This window comes from Cryptomeria japonica, chromosome 3 (genome assembly GCF_030272615.1).
Source record: "Cryptomeria japonica chromosome 3, Sugi_1.0, whole genome shotgun sequence".
Lineage (NCBI taxonomy): Eukaryota > Viridiplantae > Streptophyta > Pinopsida > Cupressales > Cupressaceae > Cryptomeria > Cryptomeria japonica.
In genome coordinates, this window is record NC_081407.1 from 930,189,073 (window position 1) to 930,201,442 (window position 12,370).

Genomic DNA, 12,370 nt, shown 5'->3' on the forward strand with positions numbered 1-12,370 from the left:
AAAGTTAATATCATTTTGTAAATCTTAGGATCAAATAGAGAAAGACTTGTGCGTATGAAAATGAGTCTTTGATATATGCATATTTCGTATTCTATTTTTGTGTTTCTAAAAATAAGGAAGAATCAAATAATTGAAAGAAAAATATATTGGTATAAATTTTTTTTTTTTTTGTTTAGTGTACTATGTACATACTATAACTTGCTTAGACTAGACAAAACTTGAGTCATAATGTGAGAGACATCACATTATTTTGTTGGAGTTACTATTTCCTCTTTTAGAGATTTGATAGATACACTTCCTATTAAATGGTGTGTTCACCCCCTCTCCACTTATATTTATCATAAATGCATTCAACCTCTTTGAATTTTACAACTTGATTGAAGAATATCATTATTATCTATTTGATTTTATATTCCTTGGGATAACAATTGAGTTGTGGCTACTTTATAGCCATAAGCTCTTGATTTTATTTTCTTATTACAAAATCTAAAATCATATCAAAGTGATGGTGACCTAGTTTAGTCCATATTGTATTTTGAGAGCATTATTAGCATTAGAAGTAATTTTGAGTAGAGATGATTTTTCGTGAATAGTAGAATTTTTTTTTATCTCACTATTGTGTCTAGAATCTTGGAAATTGTTGAGATAGATTTTCGTTTCATTTGAATTTAACACCAAAAACATAACTAGGTTATAACTTTTTATGCGTTGTGGTCTTTTCTATTAGGTAGCACACTTTTTGGTATAGATTAGTGCAATTATGTGCCCATCATTGCATCTAAAAGAGCTAAAAACTCTAGGAATGCTTATCATTTTAACTAAATCCTAACACTTTTCCCCAAACCATTGTCAGTTTTTTATACTGTCACAAGATTCAAATTGCATTATATAATCACACATCTTGCACATGCTAAGTATGTTAACAGTGTTATGTGAGGTTATTTTTATGAGTCCTATGTTTACTAATTTTTTAACAATACAGGGTTCCCTAATAATCTAATAATCAATTCATTAATATTTGATGTCCCTCACATACTTGGTCTATGTAACTCTATTTATGATAGCAAAGACAACTGCATATCCCTTTATAATTGCTTATTTACCCTCCCTAGCTAGCATACCCAGCTATAAATTCACTCATGGTACTAAATCTTCCCCATAGTCATCAATGATTCCTAATTGTTGAAAACCTTTTTTAGCCCATGATTCACTCTCACCTACCAATCAAACTACCATTACCAAGTGTATTCATTTAAGCACTACCCAGGTCAATACACACCCCCATTAGTGGATAAATGTTATATCACCCTTGATTCCTATATAAAGCATTCAATACCTTAGTTAATTACCACTTGGGACTATCACCTACCATTAACATGTCATAGTAAAACCACTACTTGTACCTAACATTTATTGTGCCCCCACCTATCTTAATTATTAATTGGTTAAAACTTTTTCACCTCAAACTATCATGTGTCATCTTCTAAGTCAAAGAAATGCAATGACAAAGTCCTTGTTACAATTTTGGCTCCATCCTCTAGGACTATGTTGGTGAAAATGGAATCAGGTAGGCAAAGACCTAACTCCACTCTCATCCACACATTGGAATACGAAAGATCTTAAGGAGATGATTCACTTTGACCACGTCTTGCAAGAGAGAGTCAAGGAATATCTTTACGGCTTCTAGGAATAGGAGATGTGCAAAATACAAGGCACTGATCAACTATGCTAGGAGATAAACAAAGATACAAATGTAAACTGAAAACACTGAAACTTGGAGATCTGAAACTAAGACATTGAATATAGAGCAATGAGGGGAATTCAAATGTGCACCTACCATTGAAATTTGGGCTTGATTGAGCAGGACCAGGATGTCATGCCTTGGTCCCTGATATTGTATAGAGATGGGTTTCTAGAATTTGTTGTATGAGACTCAGCATTGTCAAAATACCAAAAGAAGCAGAAAACCTAGGAGGAACGGGGTGTCATTCCTTAGTCTTGGACCAAGGAACCATGCCCTGGTCTCGGAAAACTAAGATCTGATTCTGTCCTTGAGTCTGCACCTGTGTGTTCAGTCGGTTCTGAAGTTCGTGTGTCTGTTGGATTTTTGTACCTGGGCCTACAACTTAAAAAATGGTGTCCAAGTGGCTATATGGGGTTTTACCTTAGTCAAACCCCTTGTTTTAGTGATTTCAACCTCCACAAATAGCTAATGTAAAGTTGAAATCTATGTGCTAGAACCTTGTGTGTATGCAAGATCCTAAATGTAAATCTAGAGATCTACCCTACGCTTGGAGATTACAACCCTAAATGAATGTAAATGTAAATGCTTCAAATCACAAATGCAATAATGGATCTAAATCATGAATGTAAATCTGAAAACAAATATTGTGAAACTCACATAGAGACATGAAAATAACATGAAACCATAGCAAACCCCAAGGGAGAGGTACAAACCAATCAACAATCGATGATCTCCTATTATTCTTCAATATCTCCAAAGCTTCAATTGATAACGAAAATGGTTGATGTAGACTTGATCTAGATGCTTGATTTGTTGATTGAAGACTTCACATAACTTTGCACTTTCACTTCATAAGAGGCTCCTTCAATGAGGAAAGGAAAGGCTAAATGTATGAAACCCTATAATTTGTTTATGATCATAGGCTTACCTAGAAATGATATTTTTTTGAACCAAGTCAGTTTTAAACATTACAATACCACCAAAACATGATCCCAAAATTTGGGGAGAAAAAGTAGGGGTCGATGTGATTTGCATTGGTCCGGCCAACTTTTTCCCAAATTTTTAAGGATGCGAGATATTGTGATTATAAGATGGTTCCTAGGAGGATGCGACGATTTGAGATGTTTTGATATGCAAAATCAGGCCTTGAAGATCAAAATAGGACATAATTAGGGCTTTTGATGAATTAATTAATTGAAAGAATAAAATAAAAAGGGGCACACTTAGGATTAAGGGCCCAATTTTATGATGTGTAAAGGGATAAAAGAAGACTTTAGATTTAATTAAATTAATTAACTAAATGAATAAAGTGAATTTGAAATGCAACATGAAAACACACTAAGCGTGGAATTGTACCACCCAATTAAGGGTATAAAATTTACGACTCTACAAGGACATAAATACTTAACTCTAGTGATTTGCACCACATGGATTCATTATGGGGTGAACTCTCATCTTTGGAGCCTTGTTCAATACCTCAAATGTTGATGTGTGGTACCTCTTTAGTCTATGCATGTTATATTTATGCCCTCTTTATCATCTAATATACTATTTATGATTAGATCACTCACATTAGTATAGCTAATTGTTTGGCTGAGTTCTCTTCAAATTCAGTGGTGATATAGGAATTGGAGAGTGATACCATAGTAGTTGTTAGAATGATAGACCATTAGTACAATTAAATTTATGCTTTCTCACACTTTGTATGTGACACCCCATCAAAAGTACTTCTTACTTGGATAGGTAATGTGAACCAATTATGACACAAATAGTTTGGTCACTTGAACTACTACTACCTACAATAGATGAGCTAGTAAGACATCAATATAAGATTACCTAAAGTTCAATTTTTTGATAGAGTTTCCATATATGTACCTTGTGAAAATATTGAATAGAAGTTCAATAAAGGAAAATCATGCTAGGCCACAAGATTATAGAGTTATTTGATAATGATTTATTAGGCCCTTTTTATATGCCTTTTCTAGTAAGGCCCAATACATCATGACCTTCATTGATGTCTTTTATTGGAAAACTTGATTCTACTCTTTTTATCAAAAGGGAAAAGTGTTTCAACACTTATATAATACTTCAAATCACTTTGGTAAGAAATAATTGAGAAACATCATCGATTTTTTTTGCATATATAACAATGTTGAGTATGTGAACCATAGATTTGAGCAGTGTTGTTCTATAGAGGTTATTGATTTGTAGCGTATACTTTCTTATAGCCCTTGGTAAAACAATTTTGTAGAGTGAAATAATATATCGCTAAAAGAGATGTCTAGTCATGTGATCCACTCTAGATCCCTAGAACAATATAATTGAGAAAAATCTATAAGCTATCTTAACATCAAAAGTCATGGATTGATTGGCTTTAGGTAGGAGACAAGAATACTACATTTTTTCATAACTCTGTTAAAGATAGAAGAAAAGGGAATCTAATTATTTCTCTTATGTCCTCAGAGGGAGTTCAACTTTCCTCTCTGGGAGAGATTTCTTGGGAGGCCTCTCATTTTTTCTTTTCATTGTTTACTGAGGACTCTCCTCTTGCTAGTGATGATGAAAATTCTATTATTGACTCTTTATTTTAGAACGAGATGAATGTAGCTCTCATCCAACCTATCTCACTACAAGAATTAAAGGTTGTTGTGTTTTAGATGAAAAAGGTAAAGCCCTAGGACCAGATGGCTTCCCTATTGAATTCTTTCAATAGTTTTGGGAAAATAACAAGCTGGATCTTTTAGAAGTGGTCCAGGAGATGCAAATAAATAACCAAATGTCAAAAGCCATGAATCCTACTTTTTGGCTCTTATTCCTAAAAGGGAAGGGGCTAATTGTTTGGACCATTGATCTTTACAATGTGGTATATAAAATCATGAACTAAATTGATTACTAGAAGACTCAATCCTTGGATAAACTTTGTGATATCTAAAGAGAAGGGTTGTCTCGTGTTTAACATGGTTTGATTCAGGGATGGAGCTAGTGGAATAGCTTTAGTCCTCATTCTCACCTTTAGTTTGTAGATGGCAATGCCTCAATGGGCATGGTGTACTTGTTAGGATTAGGAGTGGGATATAATTATTACCCATAAGTATCTTTTAGGGATGACCAATTTGGAAGTGCTTCGATGTAGTCTCATGGGAAAGGGATATAAGATATGGAATACTCTCAAACAAGGGGCAAAGCTCATCAAAGGTGGTCTTTTTTAGAAATGTAAGAATGGTTTGAATGCTCTATTTTGGCATGATTCTTGGGATGGATATCCCCTTATCGTTTCAATGTTTTCTCATTTGTAGTTCCTTTGTAGTATTTTTCTTCAAGTGAGTTGGAGTAAGGTGGAGGATTTTAAATTTGTTCAAGTTATGAGATGGGTAAAGGTGATCCACTAGAAGGAACCTCAAGAGTAGCCTCTAGGAGGATCAGAGGATGATTGAAAAGAGCTAGCTAGAATTTTAGTTGGTAGAATGTGCAACTCCCTTAAAGGAAGGTATATTTTGGCTTGGGGTCCTAATATGAAGGGCAATTTTTTAGTGGCCTCAAGATACCTAGAGCTTGATAGAAAGTTGTTCAGTAAGGTTCATTTTCCTTAGTGGAAACAGGTGCGAAATAGATTTTCTTGGCCCAACTACTATTTTTCCTTATGGTTGGTGGTCTAAAATAGATGCCTCACTTGGGAGAACTAGCAAAAGAGAGGTTTTTAGGGTCCTTTTATTTGTTTTCTTTGTAATAACAGTGAGGAATGTACTTTGCATCTCTTTCTTCAATTCCCTTACTCTAGGGAGATTTGGCACCTTTGGCGGAGGCCTAAAATTATACTTGTATTCATGCCACTTTGTTGGTTGAGTTTTGGGAAATTTCGAGCAGACCTTCAACTAAAACCTATTTTCTTTAGGTTGCTTGGGTCATTGGTCCTTTCATTATATGTTTGTTGCAAGGTGTGCGCCCTTGGTCTCCTTGTGTTGTGCAGTGTAGCGCTCGGGTTTGTGACATGGCTTAATCGCCTCCTATGGATTCTACAAGTCTAGTGGTTGTATGGAGCATTAAAAGGTTGATCTTTTGGTGCAATGACAACCACACTTGTAACAATGACATCTTTGGTTGGAAAAGAACCAAAGGTTATTTTAGGATTTGAAAATGGTGGGAACTCTCTTGTGGCAAATGGTCATCAACAGAATCTAGGAAAACATCTCAACAAAATGTTATCGTTTAGTTACTTCCTAGTGATTTGACTATTATAAGGAATTTAAATCTCATTGATAGTGGTTTTGACTCTTTTGTTGAGTAAAGGGCCTAAAAAAACCAAAAATAAGATTCCTTGAGAGGGTTTGTGGCTTCCTCCTCCTAAAATAATTTTGAAGATAAATATTGATTGTTCATTTAGGAGGAACCCTGGACATGTGGGGATTGGTGATATTGGTAGGGATAGTGATGGATGTGTTGTCTTTTACTTTTCTATCTATACAAGTTAGAATAATGTTAGCCTTATGAAGGCCCTAGCTATTCTTTTTGTAGTAGAAAGAGGTTGTTACCTTGGATGGAAAAGATTATTTATGAATCTAATTCACAGATTGTTATGGATATGTTAATGAGAAAAGGTTAGATGGAGTTAGTTGGCAATTGACTTTAGTGGTTAAGAATATTCTGAGTTTGAGCTACTCTAGAATATATTTCCTTTTGTCATATTCTTAGAGTGGAATAGAGCATGACAAATTATTTAGCTAAATGGGCTTCTAAGATGCCAAACAAGTGGGATGTTGGTGACTGGGGACTCCTATCTGGGCATATTATTCTGAAACTTTGGAGAAGGTAATTAGGGAGGACAATAATATGTAGTTGTTTCTTTTGTGGGGTTCCTTTTTGAGCTTCTTGTTTGTTGTTTGGTTGTCCTTTAGTGGCCCTAAGACATGTTGCTTTTTATTATTTTATTATAGAGTAATTTTTTACCCCCTTTTCAATAAAATAAATGTTAGTGGTAACATATGGAGTCTTACCACAACTTTGAAAAAAATATTCATTAGTATTTTAGTAGAGTACAAAGTGTGTCATCTTTGAAAATTATTTTATCATTCTGAATGTTATTTTAATCTTCTAAATGTTCTTCTTATCCCATGAACATGTCCATAATCAAGTGCTTTTATGGTCTCTTGGTAACTAGTAATGGTTGATACAATCCTATATTTTTTATTATTTCCTTCACTAACTAACAAACATTACATTAATTATGTATAAAAAATTTAACTTCTACCATCATGTGTAGCCAAAAGTATCCTTCACTTAGCTACACGATTATATTTTCAAAGGTAAAATGGCTAGCCAAATACCACTATGTTTTCCCTTATGAGGTTATCACACATTTATGCTTTTAGTATCCAAATTTGTGTGCCCTTAAATAATAATCCATCATACATAATATAATTTCAATCCACTTGACCTAATTCACCGACTCAGGCTCCATGCATGTCTTTCATGCCTATTGTAAATCTCCATGCCACATATATTATCCCTTTAGTGAGAAAAGATTATGGCCCTCGCATGTATTTCTCTTGTCAAGGAATGCTTCTAACTTCACATATCTACTACCTTGTTCAACTTACTACTCTTGTTCTTGAGTCTACCTATGTCATTTTACAAGTACTCAAACCACTTCATGTGCCTTGGGTTTGGCTTACCTTGGTTTTTGATAAATTATAACATTACATGGTCTATGTACTATATGAACTCCTTGAGTAGTAGATAATACCTTGATTTCTTAGTGCTTGTATTATTACATAAATATCTAAGCTAGAAGATAAAAAATAATCTCAATCATTGATTTTTAATTGATATACACAATTGAAGTTCCTTCTTTACTAAATATTGTACCAACTTTTACACCATTAGTGTCACAATATACTTATAATACCTTGTTAATTGGGAGAACCATTGATAGTTTCTTTGATTCCTTTTTCTTCAAGATTTGAAACACACTCAATGATTTATTATGCACTCCTTAGCTTCCCTCATGGTTTTTATGATTTGCACACATATCCCATTATAATTTATAATGAACTTATAGAAAACATTTGTCAACCCATGGAAATTCCATGCTTCAAACATTTTCTTTAGTGTTGATCACTTTGTTGTTTGCTTCACATTTTCAAGTTCCATCTTCATGCCTTCTTGGGATACTATGAATCCAAAACATACTAGTGTTTTTTTTTTTAATTCCTAGTAAACTTTTTAACGTGACCAGTGACACTGGATGATGTGCCCTCTAGCTCCATGTGAAACGCTTTTGGCCTAAAGCTATGAATCGGGGAGGCCAAAAATGGGGGACCTCATCCCCACACTTCACTTGTTCAAACCTACAAGCGCAACAACCCAGCGAAGACACAAGGTTTGCGAGCACAGTGGCCCATCAAGTATTTGAACCTTGGTGGCCACTTTACCAATGAAATGTTTTAACCATGCAAAACCACATGTCCGAAGACAAAACATACTATTTTTATCATCACTAAACTATACTTTGTTTTGGTTTAATAGTAGAACTTGTCATCATATAATCTTTGTGACAATTGTCTTATGTTGGTCATTTGTTCTTCTTGATCTTAAAACACGTAAATTCATAATTAAAAACCTTCCAAGGAATGATTTTACCATATTCATTATCTTCACAAAAGTTCTTAACATGTTTTTGAATCCAAATGACATCACTAATCACTCATATAGCTCATCCTTGGTTTTGGAGGTCATTTTCCATTCATTCTAGCTTCACTAATTCTAATATGGTTATGGTCACTCTTTAATTCAATCTTTCTGAATTATTTCATCCCTAAGATTTCATTATTTCATTGATGTGTGATAGTGAAAACCAATACTTCATGGTTATCTTGTTGATCACCTTAAAGTAGGTGTACATCCTTTATTTACCATCCTTATTTAGCACCAACACAACTTGGTTCTCCTTGACTGGCTCTTTTTGAAGAAACTCATTTAATTTATTCTCATCTCCTTGCTATCTTACAACACCATCCTATATGCTACCTTATTTATGGGATGTAGTCCAAGTATTCTAGGTCGACATGGAATGACTAACGCTGCACACATGTGATACACTATTTGGAATATCTTCAACATAATATCTTGACTCTTCTAGTACCTCTTATACCCCCTTTATTTTATCATTATATGTGGTCTTAATGGTCCCGATACACATCAAAACAACTAGTGTTGACATCAATGAAAAACATCAATGCAACACATAATCAATTCCTCCAAATTGCCAACACAACCTAAATTATTAATTTTGCAATATCCATTGTCCCTTCAATAACCACACTACCTGATAAGGGTTAGCATGTGCCTCCCTTTTTAACCCCAAATTTTCCACCATTTCAACTTAGACAATATTGTCTATGCTACCACAATATATTGTCATCTTTTATAAGTAATTTGTTATTGCATAAATAAAAATAAGAATTACATACTTATTTAAAAACTTAACTATAGGATTTATACATTGATTTAACAACACTATGAATATAGTATACATAATACCTACTAGCATTTTAAATGTTTTATATGTAACTCCTACGAGTATCATGTATCTCTTCCTCTATATTCCTTCTTCCATTTGTAAAAACATTCTATATAAGAACTACAAGAATTATTGTAAAGCCTTTTGATGATACTTGAGCTCCAACAACAAACTATATAAAACCTTTTACATCATTATGAGGAAATTGGGATCTAAATTATGATATGAGTTTTCTTTAGTCTATAATACATGATCTTCATCTTGACGTATATTTTATCCTTGTGGCATTATGATGAAAGAGGTCCCATGTTATTGAGAAGATTGATATTTTATTTCTAAAAGTAATTGACAACATGAGCCTACTCATAACATATTAAGGGGGAGTGTAGAGCATAATTTTTAGTAGGTAATTGCATAAATAATGTAAGTGCTCTTAAAAATATTTATAAAAATCTACCACATAAGGGTTAGCCTTATAAAATATTAATAGAGTTTATTTTATTTTTATTGGTAATCGTTTGTGATTGGATCTATGAACCAGTGGGACCACAGAGGGGGACCCCATCCCCAAGAACATTTCTTGAATGATGAGGTATTAATACCTCCAATTTTCTATCTAGAATCAACTCCTTATCACTCTGAACATCCTTAACTCTCCATACATACCTTATTACTCCACTTCTACTCTCCACGACCTCCTTATCTCTTCATTGTACTACCTTATCACTCCACCACCCATGTTGAGTCCCTCCACTGTCAACAGTCCGCTATCACCGCTAGGGTCGAGGCCTTAGCACCTCGTAGCATTATTGGTCCATGTCAGCGCTGGGGGGAACTCGCCAAGCCAACACCATAATTTAATGGGCATTAACACCCTCCTTTGACTGCATCGATTAAACTGTTGACTGAGCATCGCTGATGGCACACCTCCATCCGGAACATGGGGGATCACGAAACACCAAACCTGCATCCACCGAAATCAATCGAGGATGAGACTTGAACATGGGACTACCCTATCAACAAGGCCAATATTAATAGATATTAGTAATATTAAGTTAGGGGTAAATTTTTTAACTAATTTAGTAAGGAAAAGGTTATAAGGTGTCAAAATGTTGTAATGTATGCTCAAACCTCTTAGGTTACCTTATATATATGAAATCATATTTAAAACATATCACATTGCAAATATATAAAGTGTATATTAGTATGTATCAAAGATAAGATATCATAAGAATTATATTATGAATGCATTGCATGTGCATATGAGACCATTATGAAAATGAGCCCGGAAGAAGTTATTATGAAAGCTAGGTCCTTCATACGTTCGTTTTATACAAATATTATTGCAATTTTTTTCAATAATGAATGATATAATTTTTTGTGGGGTTTTTTATCCAATGGGGTTTTTTCTCATGTATAGGTTGTGTAATGCGTTATTTTTACATTTTCTCTAGTTCTTATTTTATTTTCTATCTCGTATGTACTGGTTAGTTGCCTAAGATTCTAGTTTTAACAAATATCAAAGCTAGTAGTCTATGCTAATCATTTTTACATTATTATGAGAGAGAATTTATGGAAAATTGCATCTGCATAATTTTTAATGAACCAACATTTTTGGTAGTAATTAATTGGTAGGAACAAAAATGGCTATCAATATTCTCAAATTGTAATATAGTTTCTTAAAATGCTAAAAAAAAATTAGTGATTAGTTAGATATTCACCTATAAAATTTGAGAGAGAATCTGAGGTAGCATTTGTAATATAGTAGGTGGTGTACATGGTATAAGTAGACCTTTGGTCTTCTATGTAAGAAAGAATCTTTATGATTTATGTTGTGCAAACATGATAGAATTGATTTGTTGGGCATGAGATTGTGATTGCAATATAGTTTGTGGTCTTCTTGGGATATACACAAGGGGTTGTGCTAGGACACATGTCTTTTCTCTTGCTGGATATATTGTAGTAGTTCTAGGGGTCATAAGAATTCTACAGTAGACTAGATAGAGTTGTTAGGTGATAATAAATGATTAGTGGACGAGAATCCACCTATATAAACTTGGCTAACTATATGTTCAAGTCCTAGAATGAAATCTAAGGCCTTGAATTCATTTGTGTCCCACTAGGTATACAAAAAAATGTTGATCAATATAAATTTATTGTTCAAGACAAATATGTCATATAGGACCAACAACAAAAAATCCTTTTAGACATGTGATGATCTTGTAATTTTATCCCCAAGATTGAGAGAATGTATCCTTATTTAGCCTTAATGATATAGCTAAAGTTGTGTAGGGTTGAAAAGGGAAAGAGATTGCAAAAAGAAAGTAAAAAGGGAATGCTTTATTGATTTATAGGAAGTAGAATATACCAGTTAGTTGGCCCCCCTCTTATTATCTCGAAAGTTGGGAAGGGATTATTGTGATTGATGTGATTTAACAATACAAAGGAAAAATGACTTAACCCAATAGGTATAATTTTATTATTGCCAAAAAATATACTTTCTCATAGTTATTGCAATTCATGATGAAATAATTGACAAAATGAGAACTCATAATGCACATAATAGTTCACTCACAATAGTTGACAAGAATCAAAATTTAAAAGATGATAATTTACTTATATTAATACTTGACTTAAATTAACCTTTACATATCATGCATATAGTCGATTCTAGAAGCATGCATAGAGGTTCCCTTATATAATTATGAGAAGAGTTTGATTCAATACATGAGGTTGAAAACCTTAATTGTATCAAAATTAATATCTCATTTTACGAAACACACAAACCAATAATAGTAAAACGAAGAACAACTTTATGAATTAAATGCCTTGAAGTTCCTTGCTAGCAATTGAAATTAACTATAATATCAAGGGAACTAAAATAAATGAACTAAAACCAATGCAAGTATATAATTTGTCTCTACTTTTATTTATATTTATATATACTTATACTTCTTACCATGCTAAACTTGAGAAATCCTTGTAAGATATTGGGAGATAAAATTCAATGGTATTTTATTATTATTATCGTATACAGGGAATGACCAGTTTCATGTGTAACCTATATTTGGAAACATTGCATATAAATCCGAAATGAAAGACCAATTTTA